This window comes from Vanellus vanellus, assembly GCF_965231255.1.
Source record: "Vanellus vanellus genome assembly, chromosome: 2".
Lineage (NCBI taxonomy): Eukaryota > Metazoa > Chordata > Aves > Charadriiformes > Charadriidae > Vanellus > Vanellus vanellus.
The window spans coordinates 98,038,334-98,060,032 of record NC_138906.1 but is presented as its reverse complement, the minus strand read 5'-3'; positions in this window follow the sequence as shown (position 1 = coordinate 98,060,032).

The window sequence follows — 21,699 nt, the reverse complement described above, 5'->3', positions numbered from 1 at the left end:
ACAGGAGAAACGTACCATTAAGTTCCAGTGAAACTGTTTTAATTGATTTTTTTCCTTTGTGTGTGTATGCTGAGAAAAACAAAACAAAATCCAGCACCTAACAAACCAGAATTGTTGAATACCTTTCTGGAGCGGAAAAAAAACCCTTCTTCTGGCAGTCAGAAGGATGTTTCCAAGCAATTTGCACTCTTTCTCCACTTGTGGGATTTCCATCTCTCATCTTCCCCCAGCAACACGGTCCTGGTTCCCTCTCCGGAAAAGCTGCATTAGTACAGCGTCATGAGCCCCGGCACTGCTGGCCCTGTGTCCCACCCACGGTGGCATGAAACATCTTCCCACACAAGAGCTGTCCCTACGGCTGCTGCTTCATCCCCTGCCCAGCTCAGCAGACCCACACACTGGGAGGTGCGGGTCAGCTGCTGCCTTCTCTGCATCTGATGGGTCCCACCGTAAGACCCTGGGGACCGCAGCGTGAAGTTGGCAGAGAAAAGCATGCCTTGGTAGGCCTCAACAGCAGTGTCTTCAGGGGTGACACGTCTCCTAGCTGTGTGCGTTACCTATGAATTGAGTGGCAAAAGCTCCGGGCTCCGCTTTCTAGGAGCATCCTACTCCCGAAGGAGAGTAAGATGGCTCATTTGATCTCTGAGGGCCACCTCTGCCAACCCCAAGCCACCGTTCCCGCTGGCTTGTTCACCCCTGTGTGCAGAGCCCTGGCTGCACAGCTGTCTCCGCTTGAACACCGCTCTCGCAGGACAGTTTTACTTGCCTGAAAACCCTTCCAAGGACACTGTGCCCAAGCCCCAGAGAGAAGCTTGAGGATGCGCAGGACTTGTCTCCTGCAGCTGTGGGGCAGCTCAGGGCATCTCCCCAAGCAGCTCGTGGGCATCCCATTCTGGAGCTGCTTTCTCTGGTGGGGAGAGCCTGGCACAGCTCTGAGTCTCCTTTGGCAGGTCTACTCCAAAAGTCCAATTAGTGTTGTTTATGCTCATGTTGTAACTGAATAAAAAAAAAAATTGTGATGCTTCAGTAGGTCCAAGACTGCGAAGAGATAAATATAATTACAAAGGACACAATATATTAAAAGATACTACCGTTTAATTAAAAGTATATGAATTATGCATGTATCCTGTCCACAGCCTGTAACTATGTGGGCTCGAGCAGTAACTGAGTACATTCGGCTCTGGCTACCCCACGAAACATGCGGCTGCTTAATTTCCCACTGGGCACCCAACACCACTGGCTGGATTTTAACTAGGAGTAAACAAGACCATACAGGGGGTTTCTTGGAGTCACCTTTGCTTTTCTGCGCTCTTGGGCGCCTGACAAGGGATGCGGATCTCACCCCACCGGTTTTCCCCCCACGAAGAATGCCTTTGGAGATGGCCTCTGGGACTGCCTTTCAGGCAACTGGTACAACATCAGACAAAAATCACAGTATTTGAGGGCGCAAAGTTGCAGGGGAGGACAGTGGGGGGGTGGGGGCCACCAATATGTCCCCCCCCTCCCCAATGGGGCAGTGCAGGTGGCAGCATCCGGCAGTTTTGGGGCATAAAGCCTCATGTGAGGCCTACGGGCTGGCCGAGAACTGCAGCAGCCCGGCGGGGATGGGACAGGAGGACAGGGGTTGGTGGTGGAAAGGTCCCAGCACCCGCAGCTCCCCAGAGCGCCCTAGGGCCGGCACTGCCGCCCCCACCCTGAGGTGCCCAATGTCACCATCAGGCGCCCGGGGCTCAGCTTCCAGCAAACGCACTGCCAGATATTGCATTAATATGCAACAGTGTCTTTTTATAAACGCTTTGCTGTCCTTCGGGGTAAACACAACATCTTCCCTGTCGAGGCAGACAGTCGCTCTTTGCGGCGTTGCCGAGCCCAACCTGGCAGTCTGCGCCCAGGGCTGCGCCATCAATCTTCGGCTAAAGGCCTGCCTCCTCCTCCTCCTGCCTCCGCTTACCAAACGTGGTGGAGCAAACTCTCACAAGAGAAAACAGATCCCATCAGCGTTTGTAGAAATTCAAACTGTCCATTATGAGATTAAAGCAGGAAACGAAGCGATGGGGGGAGGGAGGGGAGAGCTTCCTCTCCCTAATCACTTAATAGAGGCCCATACATCTCGTTAGAGCTTGCAATAAATCACGCCTCGTTATCAGCCAGATGCGCAAGCTTATGAAATCTGCATCCAAATGTTCAGCTCTAGCTAATTTACTGTTTATTTCTTCCTCATACGCATGCCTTACGGAAAAGAGAATGGACAAATCCGGGTTTTTCTTCCCCCATGCTTATACACACTCTTCCTTTTTCTTCTAGGGAAGCTTTGCCCTGAGTTCGGCAAGGCACTTAAACACATGCCCAGCTTCAGGGTGGGACTGGTCTCCTCGGCCTCCCTCCAAAATAAATGGGGATAACTCAAACAGTTCCAACGAAAGCGCTCGCCTGTGCTGCGTGCTGCGCCAAGGTTTTAAATCACGAGATATTCTTACCAGGCACATTTGATATAAGTTATGCTCGGCTGTTTTCCTGCATGCTTTTTTTTGCTGATGGAGAGAATAATACATAATGAAGGCGAGAAGCTGCAGCCTGCTCCCAGAAAGATATGGGGAGTTATTTTCCTCTCTGTACCCAACCCTGTGGTCAGGTTTGGATAAATTCTCGGGGCTGGGCCTCGCCTGTTTGGCTTGCGTGGACTCAGGACATGTACGGACCTCGGCTCTGAGGGTGAAGGCTATGGGGATGCTGGGGATGTCAGGGCAGAAGCACTGGGAGGGGGTTAGTCGGGCACCATACGGAGGGACAGCTTGGCAAGGAAAGGAAGAGGAGTCCCATGCTGTGGACAGGCCTGGGGATGAAGGGTTGGCTGGGGAATCTGCGTGTCTCCAAGGACTAGCATTCAGGAGAAGGAAAAGCCAAAAGCAGCTAAAGCCCAGAAGGTATTTGGAGCTTTGAGCAACCTGGTCTAGTGGGAGGTGTCCCTGCCCATGCCAGGGGGGTTGGAATGAAGAGATCTTTAAGGTCCCTTCCAACCTAAACCATTCTATGATTTTTTTTGCTTCGAGCTTTTTCTAGGGTGTGCTATGGGTTGCGCACCCTGTTCTTTGCACCCTGAAGTCAAGAGGAGGCTACAGGAAGGCAGAGGAGGACTGAAAGCTGCAATGTGAGCTACTGCTGTTTATTTGGTGATGTCCCTCTCCTGCTCATGTCCCTGTCACATGTGTGGGTGCCAGCCTGGGTTCGCTGTGAGCCCTGGCTCCCCTGCCAGGTTTGAGGCCACTTGCAGGTTGCATCTGGCCCTGGATACAGGGCAAGAGGCTTTTAGGGATGCTCTGGGATATCTTTTTCAACACGACATAGATAACCAAGCTCAAGACTTGAGCATGAAACTGGGGTGAAGAAGAGGGGATGTGGAGAGAAGTCCAGGCACAGGATGTGTTTTACAAACTGAGTCTGTGGGAGCTTCTCACTCAAATGTGGGCCACATAAAACTGTATCTGTGACCCCTGGCTTGCAGAGCCCAGGGTGATCTGGCTGTTTTCCTTCCCTTTCCTCCTTGGGGCAGGGAGCGTACCTGCTGCCATAGCAGCTGTGACTGCTTTCCAGCAAGGGAGAGGTTGGGAATGGTTGAGAGCTCTCGTGAAATGTCTTGCAGAGACTTGAACCGCTGAAACTCAAAAATGCAGAAAAAGGAGCTCACCCTTCTTTTTTTTTGCGAGCATTTCTGAGAGGCAGTAAGAGCCCAAACACAAAGCTAAACCCTCAGCAATGGCTGAGCAAAAGCCTGGTAGGGGCTGAACCACTCGAGCAGGGAGAAACCACTTCTGTAAGTCACGGACTGTCTTTTTAGAGGATGTTCCTCAAAACGGTTTGGCTGACCCCCCAGTTAGAGAAGAGGAGACGTTCTCCTTGGCCAGCAGAGAAGTAGAGGCAGTTGTACAAGTGGCAGGACCGTATCCCTCCTGCAAGCGCTGGGGAGCACAGCACAGGCAGAGGTCTTATCAGTCTCCTGTTTTTCTGAACTAGGGGAGAGGAAGGGAACAGGAAAAAGAGTTGCACCAAAGTCTGTTTGGGCAGCGGAAAACTTTGTTTGCTTCCTAGGTGATTTTTATGTGTTGCTACAAATAGATGAGCCCAGAATGCTGTGTGAACCTTTTATTATTTTTTAATACAATGGCTTTTAAAGTGTGCATCGGTAAGTGGAAATGGACTTGAAAGACAGGAGAAATACTTCTCCAGGCCTTTTTCTGCTTTAAAAGCAATGAGATGTTTCTTTTGGCTTGCAGACTTATTCTGTCATACTAAACTTATTTTTGTGTTACTGGGTTTCTCTTACTTGTATGCAACAGGAAAAAACTTTAAACAATGGGATTTCATCTAAAGCATCTGCATGGAAATGGGATCACTTCAGAAAGACAAGAAATGGACATATAAATGTCAACTGGATATTGAATCCAAAGAAGTGTGAGCTCTCAAAAAAAGAAAGAGTGTAGGGAAATCTAAAGAAAATCCTGGTAGTGGCATTCCTTCCGTGGAAAGACATTGGGAAATTGCAGCATCTGCCTCACAACAGCCCAGTTGTGGCCCAGTCTGGAGCAATTGGGCCGCCACCACAGAAGATGATATCTAAACAGCTAACCTTGAAGAATTCTGGTTTACCAGCACCATGAATAGAGGACTTAAAGTTGTGAAAATGTGAAAACTGCAGTTGATTAACAGAATTTCTATTGGGTAAAATACCAGTGGGATATAAAGAAGAGCATACTGGTTCAGCTTGTGTTTTTTGGAGATAGCTCGGCTGCAGAGACCAGACGTAGCCCCAGCAAGTGCAGGGTGCATCGGCATTGAGGTGTTGGGGATCCTTCAAAAGGCAAAGGCTGGCAATTAACCTGGGATCACTCACAAAACAGGCTGAAACCCACAGTCTGGGCAGCCCTACTGGATGGGCTTTCCTTCCCTTTGGGCTTTTGAGAGGCAGGGAGAGGGCTCGCCACTGAAAAACACTCTCAAATGGGCAGAAACTGTTGGTAGGACAAGTAACTGCAGAGATACCTACAGTCTGCGAGGAGGTTACGTCCTGGCAGAGCTTCCTCGGCTGAGCGGCTCCAGGGGGATGAAGACCAATGTAAATCCCTCTCCTGTGCGTACAAGATACGCCCTACAGTTGTCAGGCTTGTTCAAATGCTGAAGGTAATAAAGTGTTGCCCCCGCTCTGAAGAAAACCCACCATTCAAAACTGAAATAGCTCTCCCTTCTCCTAAGAAAGAAGACTTGAGTGTTGGCATTAGCCAGGGGAGGTCATAACACAGCACAACCAGGGTGTTTCAAAAATGCTTGAAGAGGGAAACCAGTAGAAAACCTGGGAAATAAAAGGTCAGAATTAGCATAACTTGCCTCGCATGAAGTTATCCCTCCTTCCCACTCATGCCCACACCTGGGAAGAAACCTATATAGTACCAATGAGGACTAAATAAGTGGGTGCATTTGCTTTGGTGGCTTTCCAAACTCACTGGAAAAGGCTTTATTTGTAATTGTACCTGTATTCCCTAATCTCTGGCCTTCCTTTCCTTTCTGCCTGAAGGGTTTACCCTCAGCCTGCTCTGCTTTGTAATTCACAGAGGTCGTGGGTGACGGTTCACTGGCATTTTTAAACTTCACGGAAGTTTTCTGCACCATGGTTGCGTCTCGTGCAGGGTAAATACACAACAAAATCCAGCCCTGTTGTGGGCAGAGCTACCTGCTCCCCATGAAAGCCAGCAGGTGCGGCTGCTCACCAGTTCCACCACTGAGGGTTCATAGTTTGCTTTTCTCCAGAGCTACCATGGTCCGCAAGGGCAAAGGCAGAAACACAACAGGCAGAAAAGGCAGCCAGGAGACCTCAGGCACAAACAGTGGTACTTTCTCCCTTGAGGTCAGGCTCAGGTAAAGAGTTTGGGGGGGCTTTGGGGATGGAAAAGGATTTAGAAGAAGCTGTCTTCCCATTTGACTTGTACTGTGACCATGGAGACAAGGCTTTGCATACTGGGGGGGAGAGAGAGAGAAACCCTGAGAAAGTCTGCTGTTACTCAGCTTAGAAAAGCACACAAGACCATAATCAGTAAATGTGTCATGCTCCTGTGTGGGTTGGACTTCAAACCTTTCAAAAGGCAGCTAAGACTTTAAAAATATTCAGGTGAGTAAAACCCGACTTGTCATGCCAGGAAATACCATCAATGCCTACCTGCATCTTTGACACCTAACTATCTTTTTATATACATATATATAAAAATAGCTCACACTGAGCTAGAAACATCTATGGCCTCTTCTGCTGCCACTCCTAAGGTTTAAAGCTTATTAAGAAGCTGGGATTTCTTTTAAAAGAACCCGTAAGCCAGACTTTGAGTCAGCATAACTTAAGCTGTGGTCAAGGGGAAAAATATGATAGCAGACGTAACTGGCTGAAAGGAAGCAGTACAACCATGAGAGTACACAAGAGCTGCTGAAATGAAGTACTAGACTGCTTTTAAACTTGCACTGCGATGCATGCAGTGTCCTAGGCAGGGCAGAGGTAGCACCTCTCTCAGGGAACGGGTGGTGGGAGGGCTGAAAGTGGTCCAGTTGCAGAGGACAGAGTCATGCTGTCAAGCGGGTCAGGGAGCTTCCTGAAAATTAGTGCAGCAATGAAATAACTACCTTGTTCATCCACCTCACAACACAAGAGTTCACTGAAAGAAGGTGGTGGGACTGCAGGGGCAGACAGCAATGTGGGATTGTCCCTCGTGAGAATTAGATTGGCTTCAGTGAGTTACGAAACCATCCTCCATGGATGCATAGAGCCAGTACATCTCTTCTTCGAGGTAATATCTCTTGGAGAGACTTGTGGTACAACTGAAAACACGGTTTGGTGTCTTAGAAAAAAATTATGTTGATTTTCCAGTGCTTCCCTTCTAACGTTTCAGGTGTCCTTATTAAGATATAGCCGTAATGGTATTGGTTGGAAGGGATCTCCAGATATCATCAGGTGTAACCTCAGTTGATTAAAGTATTAAATAGCAACATCTTTCAGTAGGTCAGTAGCTTCTGATCTTTTGTTATTATTCTGTTGGTTTCCCTCATCCCCTTTATCAAATAGCAGTCAGAGCATTCAAGGATGCTCTTGGGAGGACTTCCAGCTTTGAACTGAAGTGCTCCTCTCCAGCTGAACATGTGTGGTATATGGATGAGGAGGGTGCCCTACCGAGGCTGACACTGTTTCTCTGAAGCATTGCAAAAAATGCAGTCGAAACACCAAGGCCAAGAACAGACGGTGACAAGGCAGTAAAGTCTTGCTGTAGTTTGAGCGGAGTTTCCTTACTGGGTGAAGACTGCAGTGATGGTGGTGGTGGGAGCTTTGATCTTAAAATTCATTCTAATCCAATCGTGGGAATTTGAGGAAAGGTGTTCCCTAACGTTACTCAGTCCTTTGCTTTTGCACTGCTTTGTGTGCCAAGCCAGATCGTAGGTTAGGGGAGAAGGAATGACACCGTCAGCTGAATCTCATTGCTGTACTGCTACAGTACATCTCTTACCACCTCCTTTCACAAAGAAATGGAGACAAGTACATCTGCTCTTTTCAAACTGTCAAAAAGCCATTCGTCCTGTTTGCTTCCTGTGAAAAAGAAAGTGATGCCCAGAAGCATTCAGTGTCTCTAAAACATATACTCAGAGAAAAGGAAGGAATGTGATAGTGAAATGGTTGTCCCACTGTGACCTTTGACAGTTTCGGGCAGCCTGGAGAATTAAGCCAAGGGCATCCTGCAGGCTGTCCCGGCCAACAGATAGAGAAACCAAGGCTGCTTTACATATTGGATGACCACTGTTTGCCTTTGTATGGTATAATTTGAGCAAGATCAAAAATGTGGGTGATGGTAAGCTCAAAGGCACCAGCACAAGGTTGAAGGACAGATCTACAGCTGCCTGGTAGCCAGAATCTGCGGTAAGTGACCGTGAAGAACCGGCATGTCAGACACACAGACAGGCAACCTCTTCCAACCAGGCAAGGTTTTTTTGTCTTGTCTTCTCAGTGCTTTTGGAAAGGACTGTAATAAAATGAAAACGGGACCAGGAAAGGTAGAAGGAAGGAAGGAAGGAAGGAAGGAAGGAAGGAAGGAAGGAAGGAAGGAAGGAAGGAAGGAAGGAAGGAAAGAGGGGTATTTAGAAGAAAAAAATCTTTTCTTGAGGCATTTAGGCATTGCTGAGCTACCCAAACCACCTGCGCCTGAAGGATTTAGTACTGTTTTTCTCAGCATCTGCTGACTGAGTCACATGCAGCATATCATTTTGCACTGGTAAAAGGAATACAGATTCTAGCAAGCTCTTATTTCTTTACCAAAACTAACACCACAAGCATCTCTGGGTTTCTAGTGCTGGCCCTTTCGAGGCCATTATAAACACAAATGGGGCAAAGCCATTTGCGTGCAGCCTGACAGTGAGTCATGGCAATTGTATGCCACAGTACCGTATCAGAGCAGCAAAATCGGATGAGTAATCTTGGAGCTTGCCTTCAGGCAGCTGTCTAGCTGATCTCAGAGATGTCACTGCAACAAAATATCAGTGTTTTAATACCTTTGACATTTCTTTAGCTTCAAGAGGCAATAATGAATCTTTCTTGGCTACTTACTAAGAGGCGATTATATCAGAAAAAGCAGCTAATTCTTCTTATCTGAAGAGACAATACTGGAAATAATCTTTTTTTTTCATTGAATTTAAGAGTAACCAGCATCAAATAAAAGCCTCGTTAATTAACTAAAGTCATCGAACAACCCTCAAATGGATTTAGTTTCGAGTAGCCACTAAACAGATTTAATGCCTAGGAACCGTCCAAACACCTCGGGCGGATCCTGCCTTTTCTGCTCCTCCAGAAGTGTATGTTTCAAAGAAAGGTTGTCTGTAATGCACGCAGCAGAACAAAGCAATGCTCAAGGCTTAGCAAGCAAGTCTTGCTACAGCTCGCAAGAGGGTACGGGCCAGATGCCTGTTGCTCTAAGCAGGCAGAACTCTATTCAGCTCCTGGCCTGCACAAATACCTTCTAAGAAATGGGAGCAAATAGAGCCGGGTGGAAATTAGCATATTTCATCAAGTTTCTGAAGGGCTGAGGCAGAGGACTAAGCTGCCAAGTAAAGGAAGATGATGCCTGTGATTTAGACCTGCTGGGAAAAGATTACTTTAAGTCTGTAGGTAGCTATGGTGATGCAGATGCTCCTTCCCTGTACCAAAGTAGATGCGGCTCTGTACCCGTAACAAATCTGTAGGACAAGATATACACATATAATATTTTTAGTGAGCTCCAGGGAGCAACCTTGCTCTTTGAAGAGCACTGGCAGGCAGCAACCTCAGAATGCAGTTGCCGTCCAACATACGTTATCCTGCCCAAACAGGGCAGCTACACCAGGACAAAGTTAATATGACTATTGCAAGACAGCGAAGCTGAAATGTTTGCCATTTTAGGTTAGCCTTGCAAAGCGTGGGAGGGCTGAGGAGGGTATGGAAGAACCAGGCTGCACGGATGGGTGCTTGCATGGGGATGTTCCACCTTGTCAAGCAGATGATTGGTTATGCTGCTGCTCCAGCGCTGCTCAGTTCAGGTAAGGGGATGTTTGATCACTTTGGGCACCACGAGAGGGTAAGATGCACCTCGACATTGCGCTGCTCAAGACATTGTGGAGAACATGAGGCACTTTCAAAGCTATTTTTAGGTTTTCTGCAATCTGACAAAAGGCTTTTTGCGGAAGCTGACCAACCAAGTCCCAGGGTCAAAGCAAGGTAGCTGAGTTAGCACATGGCTGTGCTATAAACCAGACGTAGCTCTTCACTGATGTATATCTGATGTATCGCCATACATGCTCCTTCTTCTGGATTTAGTCAGTTTAGTCATCATCAACTTGGAAAGGAAGATGGATTCACAGCAAAGGCGTTACCTAAAAATCTGAGGAGTGCAAAGCCATAGGAGCTTGATGAGCAAATGACCCTACAACCTCTTCAGGTCTAGTAACACCAACAGGATACGTCCTCAGCTTCACCACAGCTGTCCCACTGAACTGCTTCTCAGCTTGTGAGATACGCTGTTTCACACTGGCAAAGCTCCATCAGATGGTGATATTTTCCCTGCTCGGGGTTAGGTTTCTTAGCTGGCAGGCTTAGCACCATGTGGGAGGTTCAGGGAGGTTTCACGCATGTCCCATATGCTGCTCTTTCTTTGTAAACACACAGGTCTGCAAATCTGACTGAAAATAAAGTGAACAGCAGCAACCCTTGTCCTGCTAAAGATTGCTTATTTCCATTCAGATGCCACGCTTCTGTGTGAAGCATCCCTTCCGTGGCCATTCTATAAGGGCTTCTCTGGTCCTATTCATTTTTCTCTTGTTCTTCATCATTGTGAGCTAAATAGTTGACAGCTATTCTGGAGGGAAGAGGGGAGCTCAGTGGCAGGCAGGACTTTGATGACCCAATTGAGGAAAGGAGGGAGGTGTGTTGGTAGTCCTCTCTGGCTCCTGAAGCGTCATCTTCCCTTTTTGGCGCTCATGTAAAGGCTCTGCTGAATACAAGTGCACGGTAATATTCTGGCTGCTTTGCTTTCTGTGGAATGGATAGGCTCCTTTTAACACAGTTTGCTTGCAAAAACACAAAAAAAAAAAAAAAAAAAGAAAAGAAAAAAGAAAGTGTGCTTTATACATGAGCTAGCATTGTTTTCTTTTGAGGTACCAGGAAATTGTGAGAAGAAGAATATTCCTTTTTGGTTGTCTCGCTATTGCTTATGGTCAGTAAATTAAACATTTGGGAAGCCAAAAAGTAGGCTTTCGACCTTTTTCATTGAAATATGAGCACGACAGTTCACTCCAAGTTAAATGTGAGCAATGGAAAAGATTAAATGAATCTTCTCTCAAAGATAACTTAATGGTGAAGTGATTCTCTGCACGGAAAAATGACTTTACTGTTCTTTTTAAAAAACTTCAAATAGAAGAATGAATTATATTTTGTACCACTTTCTCTTTAATGTGATTGAATAGGGGGATGTTTTTAATTAAGACAAAAATCTCCATGTTAATAGTCTTGATTAAAGGGGCTTTTAAATAGTTTATCTGCCTGGCTACATTCCATCCTAAAGCTCTGCAGAGGAAGATGTCTTTCACGCTGCATTTAAATGCTTATTATCCCTTTGAACTCTGCCAGTCCACTTATTTGAAATATTATTCTTCCCTTCTAGCCTGTGGAGTCAGCTCACCAAGAGATTTTGGTAGTGTCACTCTCTGGGGAACTCCGCTGGCTTATTTGAACCTTGAGCTAGCAGCCGGGGGTAGCATTTCAAAGCTCGCTGTGATCTGCTGCCTCACTTCAGCGCCAGCCCCTCCAGCAGGGACCCGCGACATCCGTGTGGATGCATCACCTGGAACAATGAAACCTTGATCACATCTGTGGGCCTCGTATGACAGTAACCGCTGACAGCTTATAAATAGTGATCTTGGTTCAAGACCACATTACCGCCGTGGTACCTCCTGAGCAGAAACCTGGGGGAGGGGAAAGGGAGACAGCTCCTGAAAAAAACACCGTTAGATGTGAATGTGAATAATAACTTGAAAAAGCTTTTTTTTTTTTTTATAAAGCCTCCCACTTTTTTCCACTTTTTTCCACTGGTGGCTACCGTAAATGTTGTTTTAACTTCACGTTCTACTTTCTTCTATCACACTCCGAAAGCAAAGCAGTGCACAGCTGGAGTCACGGTGAATGTCCCGTGGCCTTGTACACAAGTGCATGCAGAAGCACTTTCCCTTTTACCCAACCGCAATACAAGTCGGGGATCTGACCACGTCAGGTTAGGTGAGCAGCTCACCTGGAGGATACACAGCTATGCAAATACCGACCGCAGGTGTTTGCATCTGTTAGGAAACGAGCCAGCCTGCTCACCCATCACCCCAGAGAAAAAAAAAAAAAAAAAAGAACCCGGTCAGGGCTAACGAATGATACGGTCCTCTGGGATTGAACTGCTCCTCTATTGCCTGGTCACGGAGGTTTGTGGGGCTGATCCATATACAGAAGTTGACGTGAGCAAATGGGAATTGTTATTCCAGAGCGCACAAAGCCAAGGGTTCGGTCCCCTGTGCACATGCGCGGTGGTCATCGCATTCTCTCCTCCTGGAAAGCGGAGGCGAAGCACTTGATGAATGGATGGAAATGCTTGTGCTCTCATCTACGTGAGCGTTGCATAGCAGAGGTTTCGCTTCAGGTTTCTTATGCCAGAAGGGTGCACATTTTGCTGTTTCTGCTGGCTGAGCAGCACACCCGATGCGCTGGAGCAGGCAGCCGGGTGATCCGGTGCCTGCCCTGGTGGTGTTGCAGCCAGAAGAAGGTTTCCTGCCTGCAGTAACCCTGGCAGTGGGAAGGGGGTGGGTGGGCTTGCAGGGGAGGAACAGGACTGAAGAGGAAATTCTGGGGTAGGAGAAGATGCTGAGGGTTTACAGAGAGCACCCGGCATCCGTTCAGGCCCTCTGACAGCCCCCTGTTGGTGTCAGGTACCTGTCAAACCCTCCCGGGATGGGAACAGTCAGAAAGCAAGCAGGTCAAGGAGATGAGACCTCTGATGACAGAGGACAACCAGTAAAGAAAAGGGGAAGTGATGTGAGGGTCAATTCTTCAAAGAAGGATCAAGAAATGTTTATTTTTGCGGTCCTGCTGACACTCTCGTTAAGCTAGCACTTGTCAGCTGTCCATGTGAGCATCCCTCGGGCCTGTGGCCAGCTCTGCCACTAAATGTTTTACGTGCAATATCTGTAACAGTGTTCCTCTGTGAAATGGGGCAGGATGACTCTCTCTGTTAAAACTACAGTGCTGTGGAAGAGCTGGAAGAGCTCCCTTCTCCCCCCCAAAATTGAAATACCAATACTGCATCTCAAGCCTACACAGGTCTCCCAGTTCCCTTATAAGAAATGCAAAACGCTACCGGGTCCCTTCTTTAACATAATCATAAGTAAAGCAAAATTGTCTTCTACTAAGAAGTTGTGTCTTTGCTTAGCTTTAGTTCTGAAGGTCAATTTCATAAGTGTGGGGCCAGGGCTGGAAGGATGCATGCAAGTTCTTAAAAGTAAGTAGTTAAATATGATCTTGACAGTTGCCCTCAAAGTAGAGCTCAAATAGAAAAGAGACGATAAAAATAAACATTGCTCAACCCTTTCATTCATCGCAGGCTGTCAAATGGGACAGGTGCTGTGGAAAGGCTCATGTGTGATTGTGTCATTAGAAGTTGAGTCATCGTGCGAGGGCAGGGAGCGACTGCCAGCAACCTTAACATCAGCATTTACTGATCTTCAGAGAAGAGCTGGTCAGAAGCAGGAGTTTTGAGAACTTCCTTCGAACCTGGAATGGAAAGCCAAAATTTCCCATGGATAAAACTAAACAAAGTATCCAAACTTGTTTTTCTGTTGCTGCTAAACTGTTTGGATAATGGCAAACAAAATAAATATTAATATAATAAGAACAGTATTATGTCATGAGTTTGGGCAAAATGCTAGAATCAAACAAGAGCTCTGATTCCCTAAAGAAAATAAGAAAACTGAAACCCTTTTCTTGGTGTTCACTTTAAAAATATTATCAACATTGATACTTCCCTACACGTGAGAGTTTTGATGAATTTCGTTTTTTTTTCGCTTTGTGTTGTTTTAGCAAATGTGAGTGCTCCTAAAAATGCAACTAAGTGCTGAGACATTTCATGAAAAGAAACATCGCTTACTATGGGTGGAAATAGCTGTGCTGCTTCGCCAGCACGAATGACACACAGCTTCAACTCCATCCTTGAGGGGCTACCTAGACCTGGCACTAAAGCAGCATCCAGTGCCTGCCGGATCGTTACCATTTTGCCTGGAGCCTGCACAGTTAAATCACAGCACCTCCTCAGCCAGTCGTACAGCACCATTCACCTGGGACCTCTCCCTCCAGCATGTGGCCAGGGTGCAAAAGGGCTAAGGGAGCGGGCAAATGAGCCTCTCTTGGGGATGTGCAGAAGAAAACTCAGGTGGGGGATTTGAAGTGCCTACGTCATGCAGCAAGTACCAGCTTAACCGCTTATCCCACCTTTGGGTTCAGGGTATGTGCACGTCTACTCATATGTAGAAAAAAGACCTTGCCCCAGCACGGCCTGAGCTTGGTAAAGCCGCTGCCGGCTGCCAGCACCGTAACACTGCGACAGCCTCTGAGGAGCGGTGAGAAAGCCTCTGTTTAGTGCTTCTTTTCCTACCTGCTGCAGCGTTTTGGGGGTGTTAGCATATGTGAATATTTTACAACGGTGGGGAGAGGGCTCTGCACACGTGTGGAAGAACTGGACGTCAGAACAGGGGAGTTAGGATTTCCTTACAAGTACCGGATTGATATCAGGATTTTTCCCTGTTTTCCTTTTCCCCCACTGATGAGCACTGTTTTCAGTAATGCTGTAAAGACTGTTTTCCTCTCTCAGATTGGCATAGCAACAGCATCAGAACTAAATTCAAAAGCATCGACTTAACGACATACTGAAATAGCTTTAGAATTCATAATACGCTCTCATTTATTTGAAGTGTAAGGGAAGGAGTTACTGCACAGCATACACCTTAGGCTGTTGGAAGCCTGTCCTCCTTGCACGTGTTGATTGCCAAATGAAGAAAAGTCAGTTAAATATCTGTTCTTTAATTAGGTTTATCCTTGTAAACATCTGTATGAAAAGTAACCTGAGGATGTATTACGTAGCTGCACAGTAGAAACAAGAAAACATAAGTTTACTATTATTTATTGCTGGTGTCACATGAAGATCTTCACAAGAAAATGCCATTTATCAACCATTTATCAACTCTACAATATTTTTGATTAGTAGAAACAAGAGACGTAACTGTGGTTAGAGCTCCTCTCTCAAGGAGGCAACTTCTCTCCTAACAACCCTCAGATACGATGTTTTTACCCACACACTAACTGGTGAACGTATTTCTAAATCTTGGCCATTACACAATGTTTTGTTCCTGTTCAATAACACCGTAGTTTATAAAACATTCCTGTATTCTAGTATCTCTGGATAAATAAACCATGTTGAACTCTGACTTCATTGGCATTGTCAGAAGTACAACCTGACTTCACTAATCTAAATATTAGTAACAACTTAAGTAAATAAAAATATTAAAAATGTCTCCTTTTTAATTTAGTTTACGAGCATTTCAAAACCATATATATATACAAGCTCTCCAAAGATGCTTGCTGCCATTATGCCATTAGCAGCCTATGGGATGTTTTCTGCATCAGAGTAAATCGTTTCATGCTTAGTTCACCCCTGCATCCAAGGTTTGAAGACTCTTATACACCTCGGGATGTTAACAAAGCCTGCAGTGAAGCTTTTGAGAGGCTTAATTCCATTAGCGTACCCCTTTGGTACCCAAAGTCTTCAGTATAACTGACTTCCAGTTGTTTTAAATTGGAACAAGAGAACAGATTATTTCAAAGTCAGCGAAGCCACTTGCGCACCTCCCTCTGCCGTACAAATGAGTGCAGATAACGAATATGAACGAGCCTTCAGATAATGACATGCCAAGAGAGGAGCTTGAGGCAAAAGCCAGAATTCCCCTTCAGCGCCCCGTAACTCACCCCACTGCCTGAGCAGCTGCTACTCATTAAACGCAGACCAGTCTGATTCGACAAATGTTTTCCAGTCATTCGCTATTGTCTTTCACTAATTAGTTTATATAAATTCAGGGACCGTAAGAGGCGGGGATGCACAGGGGTGGCTCCGGCCGCCCCCCGTTTCCCCCCCGACTCGCCGTGAGGGATCATCTCTCGGGCTCCAGGAGTGTCCCCCTCGGTGTCGTGTCCCCTCCCTTCCCGCTGGCAGGCCGGGAAAAGCCCCATTTCTCGTCTGGTCGCCTCGGGGGGGCATCAGTTTTTCGGGGCCCCAGCTGTACTTCGGTGGCTTGGTGCCCCTCGGCGGCGGGCGGCCGCTATTGCCGAAGCCCCGCTCCTGCGGGCATCGCCCCGGCCGGGGGTGGGGATGGAAGGCGGGGGGGGGGGGATGCCGGGGAAGCGGGGACCAGGACCCAGGCAACGACTGACAGCGTATTCCCGAGCTGCATGGTCCTCAACGCAGGGTAGGGGATGTGTCCTGGGGAAACCGGCCTCTTTCTCCCCGATTTCTTCTCTCTCCTCCCCTGCGGTCCTCCCCCCTTCCTCAAAAGAAAAGATAAAAAGCTCTACTGCGGCTGTAACGTAACGTGTTATCTCATGTGCGGATGAGGGGGAGCCTTGTCTTGCAATCCAGACCCCAAAAAGTGGCACTGGGAGTATCTGGGCAGGGGCCCTGCAGGGCTGAGGGGACACCAGGTTCCTCCATCCCAAAGCCAGGCTTGGATGCTGTTGCCGGGGCCTGAGGTCAGACTTTTTTGCCTGGGCTCCAGCATCTCGGGGAGAAAGAGCAAACTCCCCTAATCCAAGAGTTTTTCCCTGGGCTGTTTGAAGCAAAGCATCCCCTCCTGGAGCTTTTACCCAGGAGGGGACAAGGTGTAACCTATGGTCCCCTGGTTCCTTGGCAAGAGCTGCCTCAGCTAGGACGTATAGAAAGCAGCTTCACTGCTGGGGAGCAAGCCAGAAAGAGCTTCCCTGCTCAATAATAATAATAATAATAATAATAATAATAATAATAATAATAATAATAATAATAATAATAATAATAATAATAAAAAATTATTAAATTATAAACTTTTTTTTTTTATTCCCCCTCCTCCTCTTATTTAGACTCAGAGCTGTCTGAGTCTGGGCTGGGGAAAGTTTTAAATGACTTTTTAAATGACTTTTCCAACAGGCAGAACTTACAGAACTTTTATCAAACTCTTCAGATGGAGTCTCATGAGGGAACAGGGTTTTCTCTTCTTTTTTTTTTTTTTACTCTTATTTCTGAATTCTTAACTAATTAGGATGAAATGACATTGTCACACACGGAATTAATTGAATTCTGCCAGTACTGCTTAAACTCTTTAAAACATTCTTACCTAAATAAGCTCTTTGCTAATACGAGCTGCATTTTTCAGCTCCCTGGGCCAATTTTTGCACAGTAAGTAAATGGTATTTATGCACAGGGAGGCCTCAATGTATTGCGAGTTCTAATAAAAGGCTGCTCTGTTTTGGCTCCTTTTTAGAATAACACTATAAATAGCCTCTTTGTAACAAGGACTTTTTAAAAAATGTGAAAAGTTTTGCTCCAAAACCTCCTGGTGCACATTGTGCCACCATCTGGCAGATCTGGCTTTCAGAGTAGATTCACCTCCCAACACTGCATTCACGCTGGGACAGCAAAGAGTGCCAGAGATCTAAAAAAAAAATGCAATCCTGGGAGAAAAGACATAAGCTGCCTGATGTAAAGCAATACAAAAAAAAAAAAAAAACAAAAAACAAAACAATCAAACCTGCATGGTTTTAATATACCTTGGGAAGGGCCCACAGTGCTTATTGAAGCAAAACTCATGCTGATTTAGTGTCTGAGACTGCCGGTCTTAGTCTTTAGATTGGTGCATGTTATGCTTTCGGAAAAGAACTTGGAGACATTGCTTTTTTTCCGACATTAGATTAATTTTATAGAAAGATTGCTGTTGTGAGTAGTATTGGCTGCAGAGGCACGATTGCCCTTGGAGCAAGACCAGATACATAACTCAGTGGAGGCAGAAAAAGAAAGATTTACCAGTGCAGAGCAAAAGACGATCTAATGATCTAATGCAGTTTTTATTTGGATGACGACATATTTAATGAGTTTTTATTTTCTTGCCTTTCTCCAGAAGACCCAAAGCAGTACCACACCTCCAGACAGCACCCTCATCTCTTTGCTTAGTAGCTTTCAGAAATAGCACACATCTTTTTCCTCCACAGAGTTTTGGTTTTCCTAAGGCGATCGCTTAGTTTTTATTTTTCTTGTAGGAAATATTATTAATGAATTGGCACGTGACTTTTTTTTTTCCTTCATTGATCAGTTTTATACAACATCATGAAAAAGCTCTGATTGCAAGAAATTCCTTGCATATTTTCTCCCATACCTTAGGGAGAAACTAACACAGCAAGCATGTTTCCATAGAGTCACAGGTAGTTAACTAGAGCACAGGACAAATGACTATTAATAGAATTGGGATGATTTCTCAATTTCTAACATTTGTATTGTTGTTTAATAAAGGAAAGCCCAAATACTGATAGATACATTCATCCCATTGATCAAGGTTGTGGTGAGGGTTTGAGAAAACTGCGTGTGAATTACACATTCTGGTTCAGGTTATTGCAGAGTTATTGTAAGAAAACCACTGTCTTGGAAGTCGTTTTGTTAGCCAGCACTGGTGCATACATACTGATTTTTCAATACATGTCGCTTTGATGGAAATAACCAGGAACACTAAACTTGAAGGAGCTGTTCCTGAGGCATAGATACGCTGAGGAAGGAGCTAGAGCAGTATGAACTTGACCAGCTCTGGCTTTTTGGGGTGAACTGGGATGAGCAATAACTCATCAAGAGCTGAGTAAGGAAGTCGAGCCTTTTATAAGAGGACTATCAAATGGTGAAAACCCACTAGACCATGCACAGAAGCAGAAAAGCAACTGGATCGGGCAGGATCCAGCCTAACTGGCCACAGCTGCAGGGGGGGAATTTGTTTGACACAGGTGGTCCTAAAGGAAGAGTGGGCACCAAAGACACTGTGTGAGGGGTTTCTTTGCTGGAAAGGGTCCAGCAAAGGGCTACAAAGATGATTAGTGGATTGGAGCACCTTTCTTATGAGGAAAGGCTGAGGGACTTGGGTCTTTTTAGTCTAAAGAAAAGAAGATTGAGGGGGGATCTTATCAATACTTACAAATACTTAAAGGGAAGGTGCCAGGGGGATGGGAACAGTCTTTTTTCAGTGGTGCTCAGTGATAGGACAAGAGGTAACGGGCACAAACTTGAACATAGGAAGTTCCATCTAAACATGAAGAGGAACTTCTTTACTTTGAGGGTGGCAGAGCACTGGAACAGGCTGCCCGAGTGGTTGTGGAGTCTCCCACTCTGGAGAGATTCAAAACCCTCCTGGACACCGTCCTGTGCAACCTGCTGTAGGTGACCCTGCTCTGGCAGGGGGGGTTGGACTAGATGATCTCCAGAGGTCCCTTCCAACCCTGACCATTCTGCGATTCTGTGATTCTGTAGCCTAATGGCATCCCAGCACCACCGGCCTTTCCCCACTCCACTCCTCATTAGTCAGGTCACGCTCTCATATGACTAGTGGGGTTTTACCCTCCAGTACGGGAGCTGCAGCCACTCCTGAATAATGCAATTAGAGTCTCTGAGACAAGTTGTTTGTTGTTTTGTTTTGTTTTTTTTTTTTTTCTGAGTGTCTATTATATAAACTATGACTTATTCCTGAAGCTTTAATTTCTAGTCCAGATAACCCCAAACGTGTGAGCCTCCAGAAGAGGTGCCCATTGGTGACAAACAGAGCCAAGAGCAAAGGCAGGACAGGTCTCAAGGGATGGCTGGGGATAATCCTGGTCTCCAGCTCTGGGAAGACGCCCCTAGACTGAGCACCAGCACCAGAGAATTGCCCAAGCAAGGGCAACTAGTCATGCAAGGAACTTGACTGCTGGATTCCCCTGAGGTAGGAGGTGATGGTGCAAGAAGTAGTGGAAATGACCACATCACTAATTCACCAAAAGCAAGAAGAGTCCTGCTGTCAGAGGGCAGCGATGATTTTCCAACCTGCGGTTCACACACGTCATGTGTACATCCCGCCTAAGAAAGGCGTTACCAGCACCTGCAAGCTGCGAAATACCACATTCAGAAAGTTCAGGCATTTGAGGATTAAGGCTGCTCCCTCAACTGCAGTTTGGACTCCTTTTGCTAATGCTTTTTTTGATGGTGGCGTTAATTACTTGATCAGATAAGGATCTTCCCTGAAGAACTGCTGCCCCACGGGCAGTGTTCTTTGTTAGTTCTGCCTGCTGAAAACTGAAGGCACTCATTAGTGCTCCACCAATCTCAGTATGATGTTGCTTCCTATAAACAACCCATTTTTGAGATAGGGACAACCTTCAGACAAACACAGAAGTTCTACTAAGGAAAAAAACTTGTCTGGAGTATTTTTATTTTTAAGGATTTCCTACGAGGGAGGCACATGCAATAGGGTCAGTCTCTTGGCTGTATCGTCACCTTAGAAAATCAGTGCAGCTCCACTGTGATCACAGACAGTTATCTTAGCTGTCGGATTTAAAACGATAGGTGTCATGTAGGTACAAGCAACACATGATAAATATCCTAAGTGTTTACTATAGCTGCGAAGCATCGCCTGTATCGCTGTGCACCACAGCCTGTTTCCAGGGAGGAAAAACCAGCATGCAGCTGACAGCTGTTCCCTCACCGAGTAAATGCTTCTTCACAGGCATCACAACCCTCGGCGAGCTATTTCAAAAAGGAGACGGGGGGCCTTCATCAGAGTTGATTATTTCCAGAAAGAATAAGCCACAGCCTTATTTTCCTGTTAGCCTGATTTATAAGGGTTTTTTTCTATTGCCATTTGTTTGCTTGTTTTCCACTGGCCTGGCAAAGTTTGCCAAGCTCAGTGAGGTGGAAAGAAGGGAGTCATTATTTTGCACTAGAGCTTAGCATTGCTCTCCCATAGCTTTTTTCCGTACGCGACTATGGGACATGATGAATTTGCATGCCATCGAAATTGCTTTTGCAACTGATTTTTTACCTCTGCGTGGCTGTTCCTCTATTTGGAGTGAGAGACAGCATGCTACTCCACTGGACTAAAGCGGGAAGATGTGAATTAACATCCTTCACCCCATGTAGCTGGGCACACTCCGGAATTACAAGCAACCACTCAGCCCACGGGAATGAACTTATCCCTAACGCAGCCTAGGTCTCGGGCAGTCTCAGCACCCCAGCAAAAAAGCAACTCGCTTCAGTCATCAAGGCTAAAAAAGAAAATATTTAAATTGGGGGTTATTTTAATTTTCAGAAGATTGCCCACTACTGCGTCTTCTTCTGTCTCCCTCCCTCCCCCCCCCCCCCCGATGTTTTGCTGAATTCTCTTCCAGCATCTCAGAGGAGGCAGTGTTAACCATGCACAACAATATAAAAAAAAAAAAAAAAAATAATTACAGTTATAACCAGAAGACGGTAATCCGAACCTGAGAAAAGAGTCACTTCGGTGAACACAGGGGGGGCGAAAGGTCATGGCTCCTCCATCAACCCATGGATACCACGGCACGGTGAGAACGCAGACGGATCCTTCGTGCCGATCTGCACACCCGGGCTCACCAGGTTTTCGGCGTATTCATACTGCCCGCAGTTAACATCGCGCAAAACACCAAGCGAAATGAACAGGCAACTCGGACGGCGTGAGGGTTTACCTGCGACAAATGCCAAGTCGCGCCGTGCCTTCAGTCCCACCTCAGAATTCATGGAAAATAAAGAAAAATTAATAATAATAATAATAATAAAGCGCTAAGTTTGCCCAGCAATTACCAAGCGGGATTTCTTGCTTCCTCTTGAAGCACATGCCCAGAGGTTTTGGTGAATCGAGGCCACGGGGAGGGGGGGTGGGGGGTGTCCGGGGACGGGCTGGTGCTGCCCCCCGAGAGGGGCGCCCGTTGTGCCGGCGGCGGGGTGGGGGGTGGGGTGGGGTGGGGTGGTGTCTGCCGGGTGGGGTGGGCTGTGGGGTTCTCCCGGAACAGTAGGAAGCTGACCC